General features: G+C 42.4%; 1 protein-coding gene and 1 non-coding gene across 2 annotated transcripts in view; one reads left to right on the top strand and one right to left on the bottom strand.

Annotated features, from left to right (window-relative positions):
* The window catches only part of GUCA1C (guanylate cyclase activator 1C), a 68,668-nt gene that overhangs the window by 7,055 nt on the left and 33,887 nt on the right, over positions 1-27,726 (top strand). The window lies entirely within an intron of this gene.
* On the bottom strand, positions 3,478-3,581 carry LOC133094210 (U6 spliceosomal RNA). The gene has a single exon (XR_009701423.1). It is a non-coding gene; the product is annotated as a U6 spliceosomal RNA (small nuclear RNA).

Raw genomic sequence — 27,726 nt, 5'->3', positions numbered from 1 at the left:
ATGAGATCCTTGCTGGGTAGAGTAATCTTGGTTGTAGGTTTTTCTCCTTCATCACTTTAAGTATATCCTGCCACTCCCTTCTGGCTTGCAGCGTTTCTGCTGAAAGATCAGCTGTTAACCTTATGGGGATGCCCTTGTGTGTTATCTGTTGTTTTTCCCTTGCTGCTTTTAATATGTTTTCTTTATATTTAATTTTTGATAGTTTGATTAATATGTGTCTTGGTGTGTTTCTCCTTGGATTTATCCTGTATGGGACTCTCTGTGCTTCCAGGACTTGATTAACTATTTCCTTTCCCATATTAGGGAAGTTTTCAACTATAATCTCTTCAAATATTTTCTCAGTCCCTTTCTTTTTCTCTTCTTCTTCTGGGACCCCTATAATTCGAATGTTGGTGCGTTTAATGTTGTCCCAGAGGTCTCTGAGACTGTCCTCAGTTCTTTTCATTCTTTTTTCTTTATTCTGGTCTGCAGTAGTTATTTCCACCATTTTATCTTCCAGGTCACTTATCCGTTCTTCTGCCTCAGTTATTCTGCTATTGATCCCATCTAGAGTATTTTTAATTTCATTTATTGTGCTTTTCAGCGTTGCTTGGTTCCTCTTTAGTTCTTCTACGTCCTTGTTAAATGTTTCTTGCATTTTGTCTATTCTATTTCCAAGACTTTGGATCATCCTTACTATCATTATTCTGAATTCTTTTTCAGGTAGACTACCTATTTCCTCTTCATTTGTTAGGTCTGGTGTGTTTTGACCCTGCTCTTTCATCTGCTGTGTGTTTTTCTGTCTTCTCATTTTGCTTATCTTACTGTGTTTGGGGTCTCCTTTTCACAGGCTGCAGGTTCGTAGTTCCCGTTGTTTTTGGTATCTGTCCCCAGTGGCTAAGGTTGGTTCAGTGGGTTGTGTAGGTTTCCTGGTGGAGGGAACTAGTGCCTGTGTTCTGGTGGATGTTGTCTTTCTGGTGGGTTCGTCCACGTCTGGTGGTGTGTTTTGGGGTGTCTGTGGCCTTATTATGATTTAGGCAGCCTCTCTGTTAATGGATGGGGCTGTGTTCCTCTCTTGCTAGTTGTTTGGCATAGGGTGTCCAGCACTGTAGCTTGCTGGTCGTTGAGTGAAGCTGGGTCTTGATGTTGAGATGGAGATCTGTGAGAGATTTTCGCCGTTTGGTATTACGTGGAGCTGGGAGGTCTCTTGTGGACCAGTGTCCTGAAGTTGGCTCTCCCACCTCAGAGGCACAGCCCTGATGCCTGGCTGGAGCACCAAGAGCCTTTCATCCACATGGCTCAGAATAAAAGGGAGAAAAAATGGAAAGAAAGAAAAAAAGAGGATAAAATAAAATAAAATAAAGCAATTATAATAAAGAATAAGAAAAAAAATTATTAAGAGTAAATTTATTAAGAAAAAATTTTTTTTTAATTTTTAAAAATAGATTTATTAATTTTTTATACTAAAAATAAGAAAAAAATTATTTAGAAAAAATTTATTAAGAAAAAAAATTTTTTAATTTTTTAAAATAGAAAATATGAAAAAACTTATTAAAAATTTTTTTAAAAATAGAAAATAAGGAAAAAATTATTAAGAAAACATTTATTAGGGAAAAAAAAAATTTTTAAGCCAAAAAAAAAAAACAAAAAACAAAATAAAAACAAAAAAAAAACCGGACGGACCTAACCCTAGGACTAACGGTGAGAGCAAAGCTATACAGACAAAATCTCACCCAGAAGCATACACATCTACACTCACAAAAAAAAGGAAAAGGGGCAAAGTTAATATATCCTGCTCCCAAAGTCCATCTCCTAAATTTGGGATGATTCGTTGTCTATTCAGGTATTCAACAGATGCAGGCAAATCAAGTTGTTTGTGGAGCTTTAATTCGCTGCTTCTGAGGCTGCTGGGAGAGATTTCCCTTTCTCTTCTTTGTTCGTACAGCTCCCGGGGTTCAGCTTTGGATTTGGACCCGCCTCTGCATGTAGGTCCCCTGAGGGCGTCTGTTCCCCGCCCAGACAGAACGGGGTTAAAGGAGCAGCTGATTCGGGGGCTCTGGCTCAGTCAGGCCGGGGGGAGGGAGCGGTACGGAGGAGGCGGGGCGAGCCTGCGGCGGCAGAAGCCGGCGTGACGTTGCAGCAACCTGAGGCGCGCCGTGTGCTCTCCCGGGGAAGTTGTCCCCGGATTACGGGAGCCTGGCCGTGGCGGGCTGCACAGGCTCCCGGGAGGGGCGGTGTGGAGAATGACCTGTGCTCGCCCACAGGCTTTTTGGTGGCGGCAGCAGCAGCCTTAGCGTCTCATGCCCGTCTCTGGGGTCCGCGCTGATAGCCGCGGCTCGCGCCCGTCTCTGGAGTTCGTTTAAGTGGCGCTCTGAATCCCCTCTCCTTGCACGCCGCGAAACAAAGAGGCAAGAAAAAGTCTCCTGCCTCTTCGGCAGCTGCAGACTTTTTCTCGTGCACCCTCCCGGCTAGTTGTGGTGCGCTAGACCCTTCAGGCTGTGTTCACGCAGCCAACCCCAGTCCTCTCCCTGGGATCCGACCGAAGCCCGCGCCTCAGCTCCCAGCCCCCGCCCGCCCCGGCGGGTGAGCAGACAAGCCTCTCGGGCTGGTGAGTGCTGGTCGGCGCCGAGCCTCTGTGCGGGAATCTCTCCGTTTTTCCCTCTGCGTCCCTGTTGCTGTGGGATCCGCGCTGATAGCCGCGGCTCGCGCCCGTCTCTGGAGCTCGTTTAGGCGGCGCTCTGAATCCCCTCTCCTTGCGCGCCGCGAAACAAAGAGGCAAGAAAAATTCTCTTGCCTCTTTGGCAGCTGCAGTCTTTTTCCCGGACTCCCTCCCGGCTAGCACCGAAGCCCGAGCCCCAGCTCCCAGGCCCCGCCCGCCCCGGCGGCTGAGCAGACAAGCCTCTCGGGCTGGTGAGTGCTGCTCGGCACCGCTCCTCTGTGCGGGAATCTCCGCTTTGCCCTCCGCACCAATGTGGGTGCGCTCTCCTCCGTGGCTCCGAAGCTTCCCCCCTCTGCTACCCGTAGTCTCTGCCCACGAAGGGGCTTCCTAGTGTGTGGAAACCTTTCCTCCTTCACAGCTCCCTCCCACTGGTGCAGGTCCCGTCCCTATTCTTTTGTCTCTGTTATTTCTTTTTTCTTTTGCCCTACCCAAGTACGTGGGGATTTTCTTGCCTTTTGGGAGGTCTGACGTCTTCTGCCAGCGTTCAGTGGGTGTTCTGTAGGAGCAGTTCCACGTGTAGATGTATTTCTCATGTATCTGTGGGGAGGAAGGTGATCTCCGCGTCTTACTCTTCCGCCATCTTGCCCCTCCCTCAAAACATTTTCTTGATATTAGAGTTATTATTATGAACATTGGTTATTTCATTTATGAAATGCCAAGAAGCACCTATGCCCATTGAAGTTGCTGGAGCTAAGTTCCCTGATGTCAAAAACCCTGAAAGTATGCCCTTTTTTGTGTGTGTGTGAATAATATTTTATTGAGTCATTTTTGTTTACAACAAAAATATGGAATGCTTCACGAATTTGCATGTCATCCTTGCACAGGGGCCATGCTAATCTCTGTATCGTTCCAATTTTAGTATATGTGCTGCCGAAGCGAGCACAAAGTATGCACTTTTGTTGTGTTTGCTCTTACTGTTTTTCTGTCCCTTTCCCTGCTGTCAAACACACTTTACCCAGCTTTCTGATTGTTATAATACTAAAAAGCTTCCAATCTCTTTCTACTCTGCCATTTCTAAGTGGCTGCGGCTTGTACACAAGTTAACCAAGACTATTAGAATAGTGCTTAAAGTAAATAGATTCCAAAATTTAGAGTATAAAGTTTATAACTATTCCTTTGGCTAATCACACACATTTGCAGCCTGCTCTTTGGCACTCAGTAAAAAGTTAAGGCTTTCTGAGCACTTGTGATGTACCTACCCGTGTTCTAGGCACAGTACATAGACTAACACACTCAACATAATGATGATAATAAAACCTGCTTTACAGTAGTGGCCATGATGTTAGCACCCCAGACCTCCAGGGAAGGTAATTGACCAGGGCCCCAGGTGCATCGCTTTGCAATCCATCACTGCAGTTGAGCTGAGTCTGTGCCCAGGTTTAGAATACGACCAGTGATTGAGTGCAGCAGAAATAATAAGGTCAGCCCATTCCTAAGACAAGGGGACTCCTCTGTCAGCTGGCTTTGGCTCAAGGATTCCCTGGCGGCTTTGTTGAACCATAAGTTTCAGGAGTGTCAAGGACACTTCCACCCAACCTTCTCTTGCTCTCTTCACCTGGGTCAGATTAGCGTCCTGGTCTGGCAGCTCGTTCAACCTTCCCTGACTTCCTTCTTGTTTCCTTCCACACAGCGTTTTTCCAAATAAAATCCTTAAATTGGGATTGATAGGTCTAATATCCTGTGAGTGAGAGTCACGGAAAAACAGCACAGAGAAAATGTAAGATGACCTAACAAACCAGAAAAATCAGACACTATCAGACACATGTTTCACAAGGGCCTGGCACAATCAAAAATAGAGATCAACCTACAGCATATGCTGAGAAATTTTGTAATTTTCATAAAAGGGGGGAAAATGGAAATCAAATTAGCATTGAGCTTCTTAACACCTGCACCGGAGACTAGAAGTAAATGGAGAAAAGCTTCCAAAATTTTGAGGGGGAAGGTATGAGGCCAAATCAAATGTGGGGCGGGGGTGGGGGGGGGGAAGACATTCAAGGACTGAAAAGTTTTACTTCACATTTATTTTTTCTTAGGAAGCTACTGGAGCAGGTGCTCCAGCAAAATGAGGGACTAGATCAACAAAGAGGGAGAAAATGAATCCAACATAGGAAAACAGATGTGGGCAGTCCAGGGTCATGGAGAAGGGCAGTGCAGATCAACAGCTATGCAGAAAGCCCAATGTGCTTCTCCTCCCGACTGAAAGGAAGAAGGGGGACTCAGGGAGGAAAACCTGAAGAAATGACATTGATGGATTATCTACTATGTTTAAGGATTTCAAAAACAGTATTAATTCATTAACTGATATTTAACCAATCTGATGTGGTACATTGGAAAAAAGTTACAAGGCTAATAAGCACAAAGAAAACTATTGAATAGATTTAGAATGAAGCAATTACCTTCTTTTATTATGAAAATTTTACACCTATTCTAAGTAGAATAATCTAGTAATCTTGCATAGACCCATCATCCATCTTCAACAGTTACCAAATTTTATCACTTTGTTTCATCTGTCCTCCTATATTTTTCCCAGGAATTTTTAAAAGAAAAACATTACTCAAACATTGCAGGATTTCACCTGCAAATACTTCATTATTCACCTATTACCAATAAGGACACTTTTTAGCCACAACTACTATGCCATTATCATACATGGCAAAGACAACAATAATTCCTAATGTCATCTAATACTTGGTCTATGGGCAAATTTTCCTGACTGTCTCAAGCATACTTTTTAATTTTTCCTTGATTTGAGTTTGGATCCAAACAAGGTCCATACATGAAAACAGGGGGTTATGACTTTTAAGTCTGATTTTTCTATAATAGTAGTTTCCTACCTCCCTGCTCCATTTATGCTATTGAGTTACTAGGAAAAGTGAGTCGTTGGTCCTGTAGAATATCCTACATTCTAGATTTAGTTGGTTGCTTTCTTGTGTCATCTAATTTGCTTTCTATTCTTCGTATTACCCATAAACTGGTATTTAGCTGTTGAAGCTTAAATAGATTCAGATTCATTTGGCAAGAATACCTCATAAGCACATAATTACTGGTTGCCTCACTTTTTGTGGATTGTCCGTTAACTTCAGGAGGTGTCAGCACGATGAGGCAATTATTAACTCCATGTGAAATAAGGAAGTCAATAATTTTGGTATACCAATGAGCTATGCAGAGAACAAAATTTACCAGAGTTGTTAAAATCAAACTCCTGACTTTTAGATTCATCTACAATTGTGAGAGTATGCAGGAGGAACAGTGATATGCTGGGAAATGTGTAACAACTAGTTTTCTGGGGGGAAATAGCCCTGGTAACATTTGCTGGTTTCCATGGCATAAATACTCCCACCATGGCCAATTCCAAGCTAACAATCATTTAATACTTGACTTGCAAATTTTCTGAAAATTTAACAATCAGCTCCTATCAGCAGGTAGAATAAGCTCCAGCACACCACTGGGATGTGTATAGGGGCCATAGAGTTAAATACTTGTCACTTGCTATAACAGGAAGTAAATAAAGTCTAAAATTGATAAATCAAGACATAAGCAGAATAAGCATCTCAATTGCAAACATGTAAATAAAAGAAAAAATAGCCCCAAAGTTCAAAGTTTTAATTTATAAGACTTTTAGTTTAATTTTAGATATGTATGTGTATGATGTACATGATAAAAAATTAAAACTGATTTTTAAAAATTTTATAACAAAAAAGAAATGGAAAAAAATGATGGTAACACGCAAGATATTAGCAAATCTTTGTAGGTGAGGTCAGTGATGGAAATGGCTCTCCTCAAAAAAAAAGGTCTGTCTCTGTGCAAGGAACAACATAGATTCCTTCATTTCTACAACTAGGAATTGTCCATTCCATTATGGAAATCCTATGGACTTGAAGCTGAGGGTCTAGCCTGGCCCAAACTTGGTAGTGAGTAACCTCGTCAGAACATGAAGTCTCCATTAAAAAGTACAACACGATGTTTTCTAGATTCCACATATATGCGTTAACATATGATATTTGTTTTTCTCTTTCTGACTTTCTTCGCATGGATACCAAGAGGGGAAAGGGGGGGGGTGGTGGGATTGATTGGGAGATTTGGATTGACATATATACACTACTATGTATAAAATAGATAACTAATGAGAACCAACTGTACAGCACAGGGAACTCTACTCATTGCTCTGTGGTGACCTAAATGGGAAGGAAATCCAAAAAAGAGGGGATATATGTATACGTATAGCTGATTCACTTTGCTGTACAGCAGAAACTAACACAACATTGTGAAGCAACTATACTCTAATTAAAAAAAAAACAACTGAAAAAAAAAGTACAACACGATGAAAGCGTGTGGCTCTCATGGTCAGTATTAAACCCACACAGGGTGAGACCGTGGGACTTGAAGTTAAGTGGGCTCCAAGGACTGACCAGGGCCACCTCCTCCCGCCACATTTATGCCATTGATTTGCTAGGGAAAATGAGTCATTGCCTAATGACTCACTGCTAAAGCAGAAGCTGATGAAAGGCTGAGGAGCATTCGAGCTGGGTCTGGGCCAGCGCCAATATTCCAAAAACACGAAACACTGTGAAATTGTAGATGTTGTTGCTGGACACTGGTTCCTAAAAGGCAGTGAAAGTGGATATGGGCTGCACCTAGAGATGGATGCAAAACGCCCAGTTCCCTGGAAACTACTTCCTATACTAGACATGACCCTGCGCCCTGGGCTCTATGCGTCCAGAGTGCATGACACTGAACTTACTTCTGCTGAAGTTCGGGCAGAGCCTGGCAATGAAGGAGCACCTAGCACTGCTCTTCATCCTGTACTCCTTGCATTCCAGCCACACTGCTTTCTACACCTACAAACTACAAACTACACCTGCAGTTTGCCCTTCTTCATGTCTCTTTTTTTCTTTTTAAATGCAAGTGGAACATGAATTCATCCCCATGAAACAGCAGTGCAGAAACTGAATAATAAAAATGAAGAATTAATCATCCCCTTTAAATCCCACATGCTTCCGCAGACTACGCACCTAGCACAGTGGCATAAAGTGGATGTTGAACAAATATATACTGAGTCATTAAGTAAAATAATAAGGGAAGTAACAACTCCAGTACCCTATCTTTTATACATGGACTTCTTTCCTTTCCATTCCTCTCTCTCTCCTCCACTCCCCCTTTTCCCCATATTTATACCAAGGAAGGCTACTGTGTCTTCCAAATTTTAACCTAGTGCCCAACTGGAGTGATTATCTCAAGGGAAATTTTTAAATGTATTTTTTATTTGTGTAGCTGGTAAGAATTTCAGCTCACACACTCAGGCATTTTAAAAATGTAACTTTTGTTTTTCATAATAAAATTAATTTATATTTTGAGTCTCCATTTTACCAAGGGGATTTCTCCCTCCACTTACCAGGGTTGCATATAAACCCCACGGGTGCATCTAAAACTCCGGGTATTAACACAGGTCAGAGGAGCATCCGTCCACACTGGTATTCACTGAGACAGAATCTCTCCTCATCTCCTGCTTCACTTAGAAGGCTGCTGTCTCCACACGGAGGCTCTGCCTCCTGAGTCAGGTTCTCTCTCAGTTACTTTATACTCCTAGGCTTGGAAGCCTGTTAGGCTGGCTCAGGGTTGTCTGACTAGATACTCCTTACAGACTTTCCTCGCAAGCTATGTCAGGTTCAGGGGAACTTGGTGAGTTTCTACCTAGTAAATCACAAGTGCTTCTGCTCTTACATCTGCCAGCCACACCTGGTGTGTCTCTCCCCGCCCCCACCCCACCCTCCCACCCCCCACCCCCGCCTCCAACTAGTCTTGACCCTCACAGAGCAGTGCCCCTAACCCACTGTCTTGCAATTCTCCTTTCCTTCCCTGTTCCACACTTCCCCAGCCTATGGAATTTTTATCTAGCTTGAGAGTAGCCAGGAGAAACTGGCTCTAATTATGTGTTCTTCCAAATCTTTTGTTTGTGGCATAAACTTTATGCTCTGAATCCCAAATGGCTTAAACTATTGAAACTCAAGAGCTAAGAATGGACTCTCGATTTCTGCTTTTCTGTTACAATGACTTATCTCTCAGGCAATGAATGTCTTTACTGAATGTGGGAGGGCTGGATGAAAGAAGGGATTACCAGGAGCAAAGTCACATCCTTAATACACAATATTATTACCCCACTGCATTTGCAAAAATTTACTGAGCTCCTGGGAGGCATGGTGGAAGGAAGGTAGGCACAAAGATGATATAGGAATTGATCCCTGTCCTCAAAGGAGTTTACAATCTAGTGAGATGACAAGTGCATCCTCAAAAAATAAAAGTTAGTAAATGAAGAGTCAAAGATTGAAAGAGGGAAAAGCATTGTACTGACTCTCTAGCTTCAAGGTTCCAGATGAATCTTGGGTATTATAGGGCTGCTTTTAAAACCTGCCCAGTATTGTGAGTAATGGTCCAGCCTATTCCTAGACAGGCAAACTGGATGGAAGGGCCAGGGGAACTCTTCAATCCCATCCCAGCAGGGCAGGTAATAGCAGAAAAATCACACTCAAATTTTGAAGGGGTGTGGGGATGGGGGTGAGCAGGTAGGTAGAAGATATGATTTTCTGTGCCCCCAAAGAGTTTACAGTCTAGTGGATGAAAGTCATGTCGAGATTAAATGCCTTAAGAAGAAAATAAGGCAGTATAATATAACAAACTATAGCAGGGCTGTGCTATTCAAGGTACATCTACTGGGATCAGAAGATGCAATGAAAACTAAGTTGCCGAGTTAGGAAAGGCTTTCTGGAGAAGTTGAGGTATTTTGAGATCTTGAAAGAAGTGAAGAGATTGAATTATTACTAAGAAAAGCTAACAGTTGCTGAACATTTCTATACCAGTCATTGTCTTAAACACTTTACACTTATTATCTTATAGAATCCTCAACAATAATGTAAAAGTAGGTACTATTTTTATCATTCCCATTTTACAGATGAGGACACTGAGGCACAGAGAGGTTAAGTAACTTGTCTAAAACTACACAGCAGAATTGGGATGCTGGCAGTCTGACTCCAGGGGCTTCACCCTAAATTGCTATGGTATTCCACCTTAAACAAAATAGTTGAGTATTTTAACAAAGAGAACAGCTCAAATTAAAGTACAAGGTTAAGAGAGAGAAGGGTCAGTGGGGACCTAACTAAGGCAGAGGGTTACTACTAGAGCATAACTTGGAAGCACACACTCTAGGCGCCTCACCTATATCTTTTGCTCCATGCAGACAACCAGTCTGTTGCTGGGACTACATTTATTCTTACATTGTGGCTGAGAAATGAGGCACTCAAAGAACCGAGATGCTAGGAGTGACTTGCCTGGAGAACCTCAAAGCAGAAAACCAGCCCTCGGTCCCTCTGGCTCCTGATCCACGTTCTTGCTGTTGTAATAGGTGTGAAGGTCAATGCACAACCCTCAGGGCCACACCTAGGCATCTGGGGATGAAACCGTGGGTTAAATCCATTTCACCTGCCTTCACTAATCAAGGTCATTTTAAGATTTGCCTGTCCTCCAAGCTGCACGTAGCCTAAATAATAAGATGTTTGCCCGAGTTGTTGTCCAGGAACTTGGAGTCAGCTGTGCCTAGTTCGAGCTGAGCCGATTAAGACGAGATAGGACCACCGACCATCCAACTGGGCATGCGCGAGTGTCGCTCAGTGACCTTCTGAACGTGCAGAGGCCCGTAGCCTAGTTACGCCTGCGCAGAATGTCGATTACCGCACCTTTTTCCAATCACCTTTCCCCACCTCTCCATGCTCCCCACGCCTCAGACCACCCAGCTGCTTCATTCCTCATCCCATGAATACCCCCGCCCCTTGCCTTCTGGGGGGAAGATGGTTGAGTTCTGTTTTTCCGTCTCTTCGTCTGGCTGCCTTGCCACAAATATATAACTCTCTGTCTCAAATCTCGGTATCTCAGCATCGTGGCTTGCTGTGCTCAGGGCTAAACAAACCGTAACTGGTGCTCTCCAAACAGTGCCATTGTCAGCTCTTAAACTGAATCCAGGGTTCTCTAAGAGTAATCTTTTGTTAGGTATGTACCTGCAGGGGGGCAGGGATGAGGCCATTTCTAATAGGCAGAAGTGGGGTAACAAGTCTGATTACCGGTATAGAAGAAATGGTGGGGGAAAATGGACCTAAAAGACTTGTCAGAAGCTTTGGCTCCTACTCTGAGGGCTTACAAGGGAGGTAGAATAGTTTCTCTAAATTTGTGGGTTTGGAACTCAAACTCTTACCGAGTCCCAGCTCGTACAACGTGCCCGCTGCACGGCAGGCCAGTAAGTCAGGAGATAGTGTTGGGTCCAGAATAGAGACTTTTCGGAAAGCCAGCAGACAAAGAAGATGGCGGGCTAATGTCCTAAAGAGCTATCCTAATTCGGGGTAGAATTCAGGCCCCTCTTCTGCTAAGGAAAAAGCAGGATTGCAGACTTCTTAGAGCCGCTTGGCCTTGAAGGAAGGCATCACATTTCTTCCTCTGCTTGCTCAGGTGGGCTGGATCACAGAGCTCCAGCAAAAAATTCAAGTAGTTAGCAGTTACTTTTACTGTACCACTCTTATCTCTGCTTATTCGAAAGGTTTCTAGGCTAAAAGTGAATTTATCTACAAGTAATGTCCGTAACTAACCCAGGACTACGGGATGGGAACTTTCTTAAGGGAACTTAATGAGCTATTCGGGCATAAGAAACATTTTTCTCTAACGCTTAACTTCTGATGTGTAGAGCTAAAGTAGTAAAATACATAGGCTAAAGAATGAGGGAAAGTTTCAATGTGGCGTTAGTTCTGTTCTTTCTGTTACAAAACCATAAATAGAGCGGTGGTTTGAGCCAGAAAACATTGTCAACAAGGATACATTGGAACGCTAGGATAAAACAAAACCGCCAACACAAATTCTCAGATTATTTAAATTAGCGACCTCAGACAAATCCTGGGAATCAAGCATGAGGGAATGGTGAATTTTTAGAAACATGGGTGATTAACCTGTTTACAGAAAGAAAAGTGAGGAGAAGGGCAAGCTGTGGGATTTAATGATGACTACAATGTGATAGTTTACCCATAATATGTACACAAATCAAATCTTTGCTTTAATATATCAGAAGTCCTTGCTCATTTTAAGGAGCCCTTCTGCGAAGCTCTTAAATCACCGGCCGGTCACCGTAGGGCCAGTGGGGGCAGTACCTCGGGAAGAGTGGGATTGCTGGGCTCCTGGCCCAGCTCTGACCGTTACTGCTGTGTGTAATCGTGGACAAGGTGCATGACCTCTGTGTCAAAGTCTTCAATCCCAAAACTGAGGCAAAACCTATACTGCCTACATTATCACTGAGCTCATGTGAAATAATGTTGGAGAAAACTTTGAAGATATGTGTAATAAACAGCCCACAAAGGGAGGGGATGTTTATCTGTAAAATGCAGGTAACACTGACCTCAGGCCCCCAACAGAGATTAACTCTCCTTGTTATCAGCTCCAGTTATGCTTCCAAACGCCAAGACGTGCCTACACGTGCAGGGGTTGCTTTCCTGCAATTTCTTGTCTTTCATCTGAGTGCATCAGACATTCACCTTGCTGGTTGGGGCAACACTGGCCCTATGTAATGGTTGCCAGTCACAGAACGAAATTAATTACATGGGAATCACCTTAAGAGTTTTGACTGTCTTCTTAATCTAACCCAGGACACCTGAAAGGGAGCCCTAGCTCCACTTGACATTCAGAAGTGACCTTTGGTTACCTGGTTTCTTAGCTTCTCTTTGTGTGAGAGCCCTTAAAAATTGCAGTAGGCAACCTGGCTTTTTAACTTGTGTCATAATTGCTGCTGATCATTAACCCCCTGGCTGCCCTGCAGCCTGTAATACTGTATCTGGTTGTCTGGCCTATAAGGTGACTGCGATTACTGCTGCTATTCACAGGACACATTTACTGGAAACAAATGACCATCTATTCGATTGTAAACAACTAGGCCAAAATCTCTTAATAAGGGTAAAGACCAAGGCTACTAACTTCAGAACTCCCAGCATAGACATTCTTAGGAAACATTTGTTGGTGATTAATAAAAATACCTCATTTGTTTAGCACTTTAGAATTTACAAAGCATTTTCACATATACCACCAATTATTAACATTTTGGCTGAGACTCTCAGGCTTTTACCTGTTAAAGATACCAACTGTACTTGCTGATGTACAGTACATTTAAACTTAAGCTGTTGTAACTCATATTTTAACAAAAATCTGTTGGAATTGTGGTTCTCAATTCTGGTTACATACTGGAGGTGCAACTGAGTAGAACCCTATGGGACCTTCCTGGGAGAGACCACCCCATGTCCTCTGCCTGCCTCTTGCTTACAGAAAACTTTAGCCTCTTAGGCCTTCCCCAGATTCCAAAGAGCAAATTTAATCAGAAAAGTGAGAAAACGCAGAAACAAAGGAAAACAGTCAAGCAAGACAAAATAATAGCTTAGCCATTAAAGTCAAGGACCTTTAGCTCCTCCTGAGCCATACCCTTAAGCTCTTTGGCAGATACTGAAACGCCCACCAGGTGGAAGAAGTTAAACTGCATGCTGACCACAAGCACGTAGATCCCCAAACTGGTTGGAACTAGAAGGTTGATGTTGACTCCGGATTACCTCACCACCAACTAACTAGAAGTATGTCCACGAGCTGATCAAGCACTCAGCAACCTTCTCCCTCACGCTGTCTTTAAAAACCTTTCCCTGAAATCCACTGGGGTGTTCAGGTCTTTTGAGCATTAGCCGCTAATACTCCTTGCTTGGCCTTGCAATCAAACCCTGCACTTTCCTTCAGCACAACCCGGTATCAGTAGATTGGATTTACTGCACGCAGGTGAGCGGACCCAAGTTTGGTTCGGTAACAGAAGCACCTGGAGGTATTAAAAATACCAGGGGCTGGGTCTCCACCTCCCTCTCCACCTGGGTCCAACTGAATCAAAATGATGTTTTGTTTTACTCTGTCAGGGGGTTCAAATGTGCAGCCAGCACTGCTGTTATACCAGAAAGACCACAGAGTGGCAGAAAACTGGGTTCTAGGCCCATTGGTACAAAGAGCTGTGTACCATGGATACATATAAAAAGGGAATTCTGGGTCCCAAACTATTAATTCAGATGCAGTTCCTCTGACTGTTCTTTTAGATACAGCTATAATAAGAAAAAGAAGTGCTGAAGCCAGGAATTATATAGGTACATACTTTCCACCTTCTGGCCTGCTGTCGTCCACATCCCCACCTCTCCTAGTTACTAAAGAACCTAGGATCCAGGCTCCTCCATGGGAAATAATACAGTCTTAGGAGGCAGGCTGACTGAGTTAGGGTGAGGCTGGATTTTATTTTATCTGTTGCAGTATCAGTTGAAGGAGACAGGTGCTCGTAAGAAGAAACCCACATTGGCTAGTTGAAGAAGTTCCTTGCGAAAGGCTGCGGTTGCTATAGTCGGGGGCAGGTCTTCTGTAGTTAGCTTGTGCACAAGTGATCAAACTCGGACGATTATCTTGCCTTCTCCCAAACGTATGCGAGACTGGCTTCTAATTCACCGTGGGCCGGGTATGCTGCTGGCTGCATTCTGGGGGCAGATGGTCAAGGCTCCCTGATACCCAGGAGACCTATTAACAATCAGGAACTTGTTTGAGAAGGCTTTGCCCCTGAATCCTCGAATTTTGTACAGTCATGGCCAAGACAAGAACAACCGTGTCTGATCTGCATAACGATCACATTATAGAACCAATTGACCAGGCCAGCATCATATTTCTCATGTCACAGAGGCAAGGTTCTCCTCAGGACATTCCAGCAATTCCATGGCTGGAAGAGACTATGTTTGCTGTTAGTAGAAGTGTCAGTAGGTGAAAATGAGCTAGGTCATAAATGCCAAACGTCACGTTTCCCTTAACAGGTTTTAAAAATTCACAAAAGTATTTAAAAAGTATTCACATGTATTTGATGTGACAGAGATGGCCCTTATATTGCCTACTTTCTTTTCAGTTCCTAAAATGCAAAGTAAATATCACTGACAATTGTTGATCAACCATATAATGTGCTTATACTCGCTCTCTGGGTTTCCTTCTGACCATCTGAGTAACCATTTTCCGGCAGAAATTTCAATTCATATGTTGCTACTGACCTGCCACAGCTGGCAAAATGTCACTGAAAAGTGTCACATGTAAAAGAATGAAAACATCTAAATGTCTCTAGGTTAGGAGCTGTGACGATTCATGAATTTTTCACAGATAGTGATTCTGTGAAAAGTAGCAGAAAGTTAATGCTGTGGAAGGGAATAGTTCTAATCTGGGCTAAAGTTTGGAGTTTTGTTGGATTTGGATTATTTCCTGAGGGTGCACTAGAACAAATGGGGTTTTATGGCTAGTTGTTGTAATAACAATCATTTCTATTCCCACGATCTTAATGTTACTAGAACCCAGATGCTGTGCTTCATGGTTAATACTGTTAGGGCCTTGTTTAGGGTTAAATGAGCTCCTATGTGTAAAGCACGATGCCTGGCCCTATATGTATAGCAAAGATTACATCAACACCAACAGTTGTCACTGCCGTCATGGTTATTATTATAATTGTTATTACTAGTCCAGTCCATTTTTCATCTGCAAAATGAAGGACTGTTTCCACTGAAATTCTATGATTTGAATCAATGAAATGAAGCCAAGTTTCCCTAATGATATTACCCTGTTCATAAATTCATGGTTCTATCATTGGGACAAAACCCTAAGGAGAATGTCTCAAATATACTGAGATAGCTTTCAATATATGTATTGCAAGGTCACTCAGGCAAACAATGATGGCGGGACCATATTGAGCCTATCAGATGATATCTGCAGTGAGATTTTACCCAAAGCTTTTATAGGGTGGGGAGAATGGAGGAGTGAGGGCTGTAATGCAGAATGTAATGCAGGTGTGAGGCCCTGAAGAGGGGGGGGGGAATGCTGAGCCAAAGCAAGGACCAGCTGCACAGTAAAGGAAGGCTCTAGATTCCCAGCCAAGAGCGTGGGTGAAGACTAAGAACAGGATCGGCTGAAAGAGAACCAGTCTGTGTGCTGGTTCAGCCCATCAGCTATCCTGGAGGAGCAGCTGGGAACATTTCCTAGGGGAAACTGTGCAGAGAGAGGCTGTTGTCTATGGGGTGCTGGAGGCTAAACCATGGGCCAGGAGAGAGGGGCTAAGGATTCCAGAATGGACAGTAGTGTTCATCAAACATGGGAGCACGAGAGGGCAAGAGGAGGATGAACACCTTCTGTCCTGCTGAGCCAGATGGCTACGGTGGCAGGATGAGGGAAGGCCTGGCAGTGGAGGCTCACAAGTCTCCCCTAGGCTAAGTGGCTTAGAGCACGTGACCAGCTTTACCTTGGGCAGCACCAGGTATGAAGGAAACAGGCTCCAAGGTGCAGCATCTTCAGACGCTCTTGAGTTACCTCACCTTATATGATTGCACTACCAAGTAGTTCACACATAGGAATCCACAACAACCCACTGCAATGAACACGTCCCATCTATTCAAGTCTACAAACACCTCTTCCAGAAAGAGAATTCAATTGTAATGAATTTTGAGGGCAATACTGGATGATATGAAGAAAAGTCTTAGAGTAAGGCTGGCTGGATCTTAAATCCTGGATCCACCCACACCCCAGTTTTGCTACTTTAACTAGTTTATTTAACCTCTCTGAAAATCAGTTTTCTCTTCTGTAAAATAAGAATAAGGCTACCTATAAGGCTGCTGTTAGAAAGAGAGAGATTCATGGAGAGTGACCAGCACAGTCTTTGGGATGTGGGCTTCCCCCCACCTTTTCTTAAAATATATTAATTGGGTGGGGGCAAGATGGCGGAAGAGTAAGACGCGGAGATCACCTTCCTCCCCACAGATACATGAGAAATACATCTACACGTGGAACTGCTCCTACAGAACACCCACTGAACGCTGGCAGAAGACGTCAGACCTCCCAAAAGGCAAGAAAATCCCCACGTACTTGGGTAGGGCAAAAGAAAAAAGAAATAACAGAGACAAAAGAATAGGGACGGGACCTGCACCAGTGGGAGGGAGCCGTGAAGGAGGAAAGGTTTCCACACACGAGGAAGCCCCTTCGCGGGCAGAGACTGCGGGTGGCAGAGGGGGGAGGCTTCGGAGCCACGGAGGAGAGCGCAGCCACAGTGGTGCGGAGGGCAAAGCGGAGAGATTCCCGCACAGAGGAGCGGTGCCGACCAGCACTCACCAGCCCGAGAGGCTTGTCTGCTCAGCCGCCGGGGCGGGCGGAGGCTGGGAGCTGGGACTCGGGCTTCGGTGCTAGCCGGGAGAGAGTCCGGGAAAAAGACCGCAGCTGCCGAAGAGGCAAGAGACTTTTTCTTGCCTCTTTGTTTTGCGGCGCGCAAGGAGAGGGGATTCAGAGCGCCGCCTAAACGAGCTCCAGAGACGGGCGCGAGCCGCGGCTATCAGCGCGGATCCCACAGCAACAGGGACGCAGAGGGAAAAATGGAGAGATTCCCGCACAGAGGCTCGGCGCCGAGCAGCACTCACCAGCCCGAGAGGCTTGTCTGCTCACCCGCCGGGGCGGGCGGGGGCTGGGAGCTGAGGCGCGGGCTTCGGTCGGATCCCAGGGAGAGGACTGGGGTTGGCTGCGTGAACACAGCCTGAAGGGGCTGGCGCACCACAACTAGCCGGGAGGGTGCCCGAGAAAAAGTCTGCAGCTGCCGAAGAGGCAAGAGACTTTTTCTTGCCTCTTTGTTTCGCGGCGTGCAAGGAGAGGGGATTCAGAGCGCCGCTTAAACGAACTCCAGAGACGGGCGCGAGCCGCGGCTATCAGCGCGGACCCCAGAGACGGGCATGAGACGCTAAGGCTGCTGCTGCCGCCACCAAAAAGCCTGTGGGCGAGCACAGGTCATTCTCCACACCGCCCCTCCCGGGAGCCTGTGCAGCCCGCCACGGCCAGGCTCCCGTAATCTGGGGACAACTTCCCCGGGAGAGCACACGGCGCGCCTCAGGCTGCTGCAACGTCACGCCGGCTTCTGCCGCCGCAGGCTCGCCCCGCCTCCTCCGTACCGCTCCCTCCCCCCGGCCTGACTGAGCCAGAGCCCCCGAATCAGCTGCTCCTTTAACCCCGTTCTGTCTGGGCGGGGAACAGACGCCCTCAGGCGACCTACATGCAGAGGCGGGTCCAAATCCAAAGCTGAAGCCCGGGAGCTGTACGAACAAAGAAGAGAAAGGGAAATCTCTCCCAGCAGCCTCAGAAGCAGCGGATTAAAGCTCCACAAACAACTTGATGTGCCTGCATCTGTTGAATACCTGAATAGACAACGAATCATCCCAAATTTAGGAGGTGGACTTTGGGAGCAGGATATATTAACTTTTCCCCTTTTCCTTTTTTTGTGAGTGTATATGTGTATGCTTCTGGGTGAGATTTTGTCTGTATAGCTTTGCTCTCACCGTTAGTCCTAGGGTTAGGTCCGTCTGTTTTCTTTTTTTTTTTTTTAACTTAAAAAAATTTTTTTTCCCTAATAAATGTTTTCTTAATAATTTTTTCCTTATTTTCTATTTTTAAAAAATTAAAAAAAAATTTTTTAATAAGTTTTTTCATATTTTTTATTTAAAAAAATTTTTTTCTTAATAAATTTTTTCTTAATAATTTTTTTCTTATTTTTAGTATAAAAAATTAATCTTTTTAAAAATTAAAAAAAATTTTTTTCTTAATAAATTTATTCTTAATAATTTTTTTCTTATTTTTTATTATAATTGCTTTATTTTATTGTATTTTATCCTCTTTCTTTCTTTCTTTCCATTTTTTCTCCCTTTTATTCTGAGCCGTGTGGATGAAAGGCTCTTGGTGCTCCAGCCAGGCATCAGGGCTGTGCCTCTGAGGTGGGAGAGCCAACTTCAGGACACTGGTCCACAAGAGACCTCCCAGCTCCACGTAATACCAAACGGCGAAAATCTCTCACAGATCTCCATCTCAACATCAAGACCCAGCTTCACTCAACGACCAGCAAGCTACAGTGCTGGACATCCTATGCCAAACAACTAGCAAGACAGGAACACAGCCCCATCCATTAACAGAGAGGCTGCCTAAAATCATAATAAGGCCACAGACACCCCAAAACACACCACCAGACGTGGACGAGCCCACCAGAAAGACAACATCCAGCCTCATCCACCAGAACACAGGCACTAGTTCCCTCCACCAGGAAACCTACACAACCCACTGAACCAACCTTAGCCACTGGGGACAGATACCAAAAACAATGGGAACTACGAACCTGCAGCCTGTGAAAAGGAGACCCCAAACACAGTAAGATAAGCAAAATGAGAAGACAGAAAAACACACAGCAGATGAAGGAGCAGGGTCAAAACACACCAGACCTAACAAATGAAGAGGAAATAGGTAGTCTACCTGAAAAAGAATTCAGAATAATGATAGTAAGGATGATCCAAAATCTTGGAAATAGAATAGACAAAATGCAAGAAACATTTAACAAGGACGTAGAAGAACTAAAGAGGAACCAAGCAACGCTGAAAAGCACAATAAATGAAATTCAAAATACTCTAGATGGGATCAATAGCAGAATAACTGAGGCAGAAGAACGGATAAGTGACCTGGAAGATAAAATGGTGGAAATAACTAATGCAGAGCAGAATAAAGAAAAAAGAATGAAAAGAACTGAGGACAGTCTCAGAGACCTCTGGGACAACATTAAACGCACCAACATTTGAATTATAGGGGTCCCAGAAGAAGAAGAGAAAAAGAAAGGGACTGAGAAAATATTTGAAGAGATTATAGTTGAAAACTTCCCTAATATGGGAAAGGAAATAGTTAATCAAGTCCTGGAAGCACAGAGAGTCCCATACAGGATAAATCCAAGGAGAAACACACCAAGACACATATTAATCAAACTATCAAAAATTAAATATAAAGAAAACATATTAAAAGCAGCAAGGGAAAAACAACAAATAACACACAAGGGCATCCCCATAAGGTTAACAGCTGATCTTTCAGCAGAAACTTTGCAAGCCAGAAGTGAGTGGCAGGATATACTTAAAGTGATGAAGGAGAAAAACCTACAACCAAGATTACTCTACCCAGCAAGGATCTCATTCAGATTTGATGGAGAAATTAAAACCTTTACAGACAAGCAAAAGCTGAGAGAGTTCAGCACCACCAAACCAGCTTTACAACAAATGCTAAAGGAACTTCTCTAGGCAAGAAACACAAGAGAAGGAAAACACCTACAATAACAAACCCAAAACATTTAAGAAAATGGGAATAGGAACATACATATCGATAATTACCTTAAATGTAAATGGATTAAATGCTCCCACCAAAAGACACAGACTGGCTGAATGGATACAAAAACAAGACCCATATATATGCTGTCTACAAGAGACCCACTTCAGACCTAGAGACACATACAGACTGAAAGTGAGGGGATGGAAAAAGATATTCCATGCAAATGGAAATCAAAAGAAAGCTGGAGTAGCAATTCTCATATCAGACAAAATAGACTTTAAAATAAAGACTATTACAAGAGACAAAGACGGACACTATATAATGATCAAGGGATCAATCCAAGAGGAAGGTATAACAATTGTAAATATTTATGCACCCAACATAGGAGCACCTCAATACATAAGGCAAATACTAACAGCCATAAAAGGGGAAATCGACAGCAACACAATCATAGTAGGGGACTTTAACACCCCACTTTCACCAATGGACAGATCATCCAAAATGAAAATAAATAAGGAAACACAAGCTTTAAATGATACATTAAACAAGATGGACTTAATTGATATTTATAGGACATTCCACCCAAAAACAACAGAATACACATTTTTCTCAAGTGCTCATGGAACATTCTCCAGGATAGATCATATCTTGGGTCACAAATCAAGCCTTGGTAAATTTAAAAAAATTGAAATCGTATCAAGTATCTTTTCCGACCACAACGCTATGAGACTAGATATCAATTACAGGAAAAGATCTGTAAAAAATACAAACACATGGAGGCTACACAATACACTACTTAATAACGAAGTGATCACTGAAGAAATCAAAGGGGAAATCAAAAAATACCTAGAAACAAATGACAATGGAGACACGACGACCCAAAACCTATGGGATGCAGCAAAAGCAGTTCTAAGAGGGAAGTTTATAGCAATACAAGCCTACATCAAGAAACAGGAAACATCTCGAATAAACAACCTAACCTTGCACCTAAAGCAATTAGAGAAAGAAGAACAAAAAAACCCCAAAGCTAGCAGAAGGAAAGAAATCATAAAGATCAGATCAGAAATAAATGAAAAAGAAATGAAGGAAACAATAGCAAAAATCAATGAAACTAAAAGCTGGTTCTTTGAGAAGATAAACAAAATTGATAAACCATTAGCCAGACTCATCAAGAGAAAAAGGGAGAAGACTCAAATCAATAGAATTAGAAATGAAAAAGGAGAAGTAACCACTGACACTGCAGAAATACAAACGATCATGAGAGATTACTACAAGCAACTCTATGCCAATAAAATGGACAACCTGGAAGAAATGGACAGATTCTTAGAAATGCACAACCTGCCAAGACTGAACCAGGAAGAAATAGAAAATATGAACAGACCAATCACAAGCACTGAAATTGAAACTGTGATTAAAAATCTTCCAACACACCAAAGCCCAGGACCAGATGGCTTCACAGGCGAATTCTATCAAACATTTAGAGAAGAGCTAACACCTATCCTTCTCAAACTCTTCCAAAATATTGCAGAGGGAGGAACACTCCCCAACTCATTCTACGAGGCCACCATCACCCTGATACCAAAACCAGACAAAGATGTCACAAAGAAAGAAAACTACAGGCCATATCACTGATGAACATAGATGCAAAGTTCCTCAACAAAATACTAGCAAACAGAATCCAACAGCACATTAAAAGGATTATACACCATGATCAAGTGGAGTTTATTCCAGGAATGCAAGGATTCTTCAATATACGCAAATCAATCAACGTGATACATCATATTAACAAATTGAAGGAGAAAAACCATATGATCATCTCAATAGATGCAGAGAAAGCTTTCGACAAAATTCAACACCCATTTATGATAAAAGTCCTGCAGAAAGTAGGCATAGAGGGAACTTTCCTCAACATAATAAAGGCCGTATATGACAAACCCACAGCCAACATTGTCCTCAATGGTGAAAAACTGAAACCATTTCCACTAAGATCAGGAACAAGACAAGGTTGCCCACTCTCACCACTATTATTCAACATAGTTTTGGAAGTGTTAGCCACAGCAATCAGAGAAGAAAAAGAAATAAAAGGAATCCAAATTGGAGAAGAAGAAGTAAAGCTGTCACTGTTTGCAGATGACATGATACTATACATAGAGAATCCTAAAGATGCTACCAGAAAACTACTAGAGCTAATCAATGAATTTGGTAAAGTAGCAGGATACAAAATTAATGCACAGAAATCTCTTGCATTCCTGTATACTAATGATGAAAAATCTGAAAGTGAAATTAAGAAAACACTCCCGTTTACCATTGCAACAAAAAGAATAAAATATCTAGGAATAAACCTACCTAAGGAGACAAAAGACCTGTATGCAGAAAATTATAGGACACTGATGAAAGAAATTAAAGATGATACAAATAGACGGAGAGATATACCATGTTCTTGGATTGGAAGAATCAACATTGTGAAAATGACTCTGCTACCCAAAGCAATCTACAGATTCAATGCAATCCCTATCAAACCACCACTGGCATTTTTCACAGAACTAGAACAAAAAATTTCACAATTTGTATGGAAACACAAAAGACCCCGAATAGCCAAAGCAATCTTGAGAACGAAAAATGGAGCTGGAGGAATCAGGCTCCCTGACTTCAGACTATATTACAAAGCTACAGTAATCAAGACAGTTTGGTACTGGCACAAAAACAGAAATATAGATCAATGGAACAGGATAGAAAGCCCAGAGATAAGCCCACGCACATATGGTCACCTTATCTTTGATAAAGGAGGCAAGCATATACAGTGGAGAAAAGACAGCCTCTTCAATAAGTGGTGCTGGGAAAATTGGACAGGTACATGTAAAAGTATGAAATTAGAACACTCCCTGACACCATACACAAAAATAAACTCAAAATGGATTAAAGACCTAAGTGTAAGGCCAGACACTATCAAACTCTTAGAGGAAAACATAGGCAGAACACTCTATGACATAAATCACAGCAAGATCCTTTTTGACCCAGGTCCTAGAGAAATGGAAATAAAAACACAAATAAACAAATGGGACCTAATGAAACTTAAAAGCTTTTGCACAGCAAAGGAAACCATAAACAAGACCAAAAGACAACCCTCAGAATGGGAGAAAATATTTGCAAATGAAGCAACTGACAAAGGATTAATCTCCAAGATTTACAAGCAGCTCATGCAGCTCAATAACAAAAAAACAAACAACCCAATCCAAAAATGGGCAGAAGACCTAAATAGACATTTCTCCAAAGAAGATATACAGATTGCCAACAGACACATGAAAGAATGCTCAACATCATTAATCATTAGAGAAATGCAAATCAAAACTACAATGAGGTATCATCTCACACCGGTCAGAATGGCCATCATCAAAAAATCTAGAAACAATAAATGCTGGAGAGGGTGTGGAGAAAAGGGAACACTCTTGCACTGTTGGTGGGAATGTAAATTGATACAGCCACTGTGGAGAACAGTATGGAGGTTCCTTAAAAAACTAAAAATAGAACTACCATACGACCCAGCAATCCCACTACTGGGCATATACCCTGAGAAAACCATAATTCAGAAAGAGTCATGTACCAAAATATTCATTGCAGCTCTGTTTACAATAGCCAGGACATGGAAGCAACCTAGGTGTCCATCATCGGATGAATGGATAAAGAAGATGTGGCACATATATACAATGGAATATTACTCAGCCATAAAAAGAAATGAAATGGAGGTGTTTGTAATGAGGTGGATGGAGTTAGAGTCTGTCATACAGAGTGAAGTAAGTCAGAAAGAGAAAAAGAAATACAGTATGCTAACACATATATATGGAATCTAAGGGAAAAAAAAAAAGGTCATGAAGAACCTAGTGGCAAGATGGGAATAAAGACACAGACCTACTAGAGGATGGACTTGAGGATATGGGGAGGGGGAGGGGTGAGATGTGACAGGGTGAGAGAGTGTCATGGACATATATACACTACCAAATGTAAAATAGATAGCTAGTGGGAAGCAGCCGCATAGCACAGGGAGATCAGCTCGGTGCTTTGTGACCACCTAGAGGGGTGGGATAGGGAGGGTGGGAGGGAGGGAGGGAGATGCAAGAGGGAAGAGATATGGGAACATATGTATATGTATAACTGACTCACTTTGTTATAAAGCAGAAGCTAACACACCATTGTAAAGCAATTATACTTCAATAAAGATGTTTAAAATATATATATATTAATTGTCATTCTTATACTTAGTAATAAATAATAGAACAATTGTCTTCATATGCATATCAGCTTTATAATTTAACTTTCTACCTTCGTTTCAAATTGATTATACTCTTAAAACAACTGTGATTTAGGGCAGGGCATGAACATCACCTGGAGATCACGTATTCACCTGTGGATTTCCCGTTGGACAAAAACACTACATGACTGATTTCCTTATTTTTTATTAGACTTCTAAAATTTCATCTCTTTAGTGGTAGCAAAAACTTAGTTTTTAAATCTTTATCCTTTATCGATATAAAGTATACCTTATATTTTCTGTACATTTTAGAGACCATGAGAAAGCTTAAATTTGAAGTTTCCGTGCATTTTTTACTCTTTCTATCATTTGAACCCCCCTCTACAAAATGATAACATATTAATGGAGCCAAACTCCTTTAGGAACCTGAGCAACTGTCATGTTTCCGTATCTTGACCCCTGTTTAACTCTTCCCTGTAATCTACTCCATCCTAAGAACAAGACATATAAATCTATAAACATGTTGGGAGTAAAATTATTTTTGTACATAGGCTCCCAAACTCTCCTTTCCTGAGGCTCACCAGAATGGCTTTGTCTGCACCCAATTTTCCCCTCTCCTTCAACCTCAAAGGAGTATCCTGCCCTTGCCAAACTCATTTTTTAGGATTTGTGATGCAGCATTATGAGAGAAGTTGGTGGAAGAAAAGAATGAAATGTTCTCATGGTAGGGCTGGCAGTGAAGGAACGGGGCCGTGGAGATCGCTGAAGACTGAGCAGCAGGGTGTACGTGGAGGAACAGATGGCAGAGGAAGGCGGTGTTGTGAAGAAACCCATAAATGTCTTGCAAGTTGTGTTCTTTCCAGAAATGAAAGACTTGCTGTTATTTTGAAATTAATTTTTGATGGCTGGACTATTCATGACTATGTCATTATTCTGAGACTGAACCATGTGGGTCATAATTTTTCTAATTAGTCTTAATAAGGTTAAATTCATGTGAGAGTAAGCCACGATGATAAGAGCCACTTGGAGTGATGGTTAGATGTTAACATTGCCTACGAAGAGACACGGATAAGAAAAACAGCGTAGGTCCGTGGTTCACAGATCTTAGGATACATAAGACTCACCTGAGGAGCATTTTACAATGCAGCCTCTTGGACCCCATCCCAAGTAGTTTTGATGCTATTGTTGGGGTCAGTCTAGGAATCTGCATATTTCATCGTCCCCACATGATTCTGACACAGAGTGTTTATGAACCCCATTCTGGCTCAAGGCCAGTAAGTGTCAGACTTCTCCAGAGTTCTGTGTGCCATGGGGGCTCCTGTAGCTCAACCACAGAAATATAATCTTAGCAGTGTTCCTTTGGATCGGCCCAAAGAAAAGTCTCTAGACATTTTCTATTGCATGCTTCCTAGTCATTTTTGCAGAGACATCTCGCCTTCTCTGTGGCTCTTTATCTCCCCTCGCCCTTCTTTGTAATCTACAGATCAACTGAGGACAAGAATAGTTTTTTTCTGTTTTACAGAACAAGCATTTATCTAAAACCCTCTCCAACATGAACACAAGCTATTAAATTACATTCAGCGGGGTTGTCTCACCAATGCAAATTTCTACAAAATCTTAATAAGACGATAATTGGAAAAAAGAGTAGTTGGCTGCGGATTGTAAGGATTAATTTGCCTGACTACATAACAGAACGCTGTAATGAAAACAGGAAATGTTTTGCTTGCAGAAGCCTTTGAAAGAGGCTGCATTTGTCTAAGTAGAAATGTTTCCTCACCCATAATCAACTTTGGCTGTAGATTAGCCAGGTTGCCCATTTGTAAACCACACAATGAAAATATTTATGCTTGTCTCCTGGTAGGGTTTGCCTAGAGCTTTCAGAGCCTGGATTGGAAGGTGTTAGGACCACCCACCCATTGTGCCTCATCATAAAATACCAAAAGTTCTAAAGGCAACATTGCTCAATCTAGCCTGTTGCCATTCATCATGCAGGTGACACAGAAAATTGTGATCCCTGAAGCGGTACTCAAAGTGAAATGAATCATCATGAAATATATGATTTTGTGGAAACGCTGGAATATCAACTTGCCAGCTCAGTCTTCACAGGGAAGATGCTTCTGTGACATTTTGGTAAACATGCACAATAACTACCCAGGAAATGGCTGTATTGATTGGTCAGCCCTGGAGACGCAGAAGTAAGAAGACCTAGGAGCAGGTGTACCCACGGTTAGATACTGTTCCACCTAGCTTATATCCTCCACACCTGTCCGTCCTGTAATGATCATGTCCCACCAAATCTGGAGATGATATCTTGATGTCATCTTAAATAAATTTCAACTCCATAATAATGTATTTCCCTTGTCTCAGCCATAGCTCTGCTAGGGATTAAAAAGTGAAGCGGTAGCGAGCAATAAGAAAGGCAGGTGGAGAAAAGGTAAAACCGCTTAACGTTTTGGATACTTGAGCCAACTTCCCATAGGAAACCATTCTACCAGACTCCTATCTGTTAGCAGAAGCCTTATCTCTTAAAAGACATATTACTTATTGATGGGCTAAAGATGCCTGTTGTAAAAATCTAATACCCAAAGGTAGTGAAATGATTTTTAAATATTTTCTTTTTTTTCTTTCTTTCCACAGTGTAGACAGTTTTAAAGTGTAACACATTTTGAAGACAATGCTGTAGTGATTAACACACTGGCTTCCGATATCTGAGATGTTGTTGTTGTCTTAAAAAACAAAAAGCAACTTAAAAAAAAGCCATTAATGAGCCAAACAGGCTTTGCTTCACATCCAGAACTGCTGGTGGTTTCTCAGTTACTTTTCTTAGAGACTTGGCGGAACTAGACTTAAAAGCTTAAGACTCAAATCAAACACATATGACTTTACAGACCAATAAGCCTAAAGCCTTTTATTTCCAAGGGAAAGGGGTACTTTATGTCACATCCTGTTTTGTAAATAGGACTTGACATCCCAAATATTCCAAAGAGTATGCAGCAGATAGCATGTTTTCCTGGGCCGAAGATGCTACCATCAGCAGCTGAAAGCACATGGAGAAACAGCGGAGAGTGAGTCAGACACCTCCCTAGAGCTGGCCACCTTTCTCAAAACAGCTGAGCATTTGGCTGAGCAAGGTGTGAAGCATATGATTCTTAAGAATGACACAGGCTGTTTCTGTTTTCAACTGAGAATGTTTTACAGATTTAAAACAGAATGAGGGGAACTACCTAAGCTTGCACCCCTTAAACAATCTTTTCTAAGATTGAATACAACGAAAATCATTATTAAAGAAGAGGCTAATAAGGGGACTTCCCCGTGGGTCCAGTGGTTAAGACTCCACCTTCCAATGCAGGGACCACAGGTTCGATCTCCCCTGTGAGGCCAAAAATTGAAAAAAAAAAAAAGAGGCTAATAAATTTTGATTCATACTGAAAATGATGCAATTAAAAGGAATCCTGGAGATTAGCAGTCCAAAAACTTCCACCAGTTTCTCTAAAACAGTACAGAATTTAGCTAGTTGGTATGTTTCCCTTCAATTAAAAATTCGTTCCTGGTCTTCTCGCTG

Source organism: Eubalaena glacialis, chromosome 6 (genome assembly GCF_028564815.1).
Source record: "Eubalaena glacialis isolate mEubGla1 chromosome 6, mEubGla1.1.hap2.+ XY, whole genome shotgun sequence".
Lineage (NCBI taxonomy): Eukaryota > Metazoa > Chordata > Mammalia > Artiodactyla > Balaenidae > Eubalaena > Eubalaena glacialis.
This window is presented reverse-complemented; position numbering and strand designations above follow the sequence as displayed.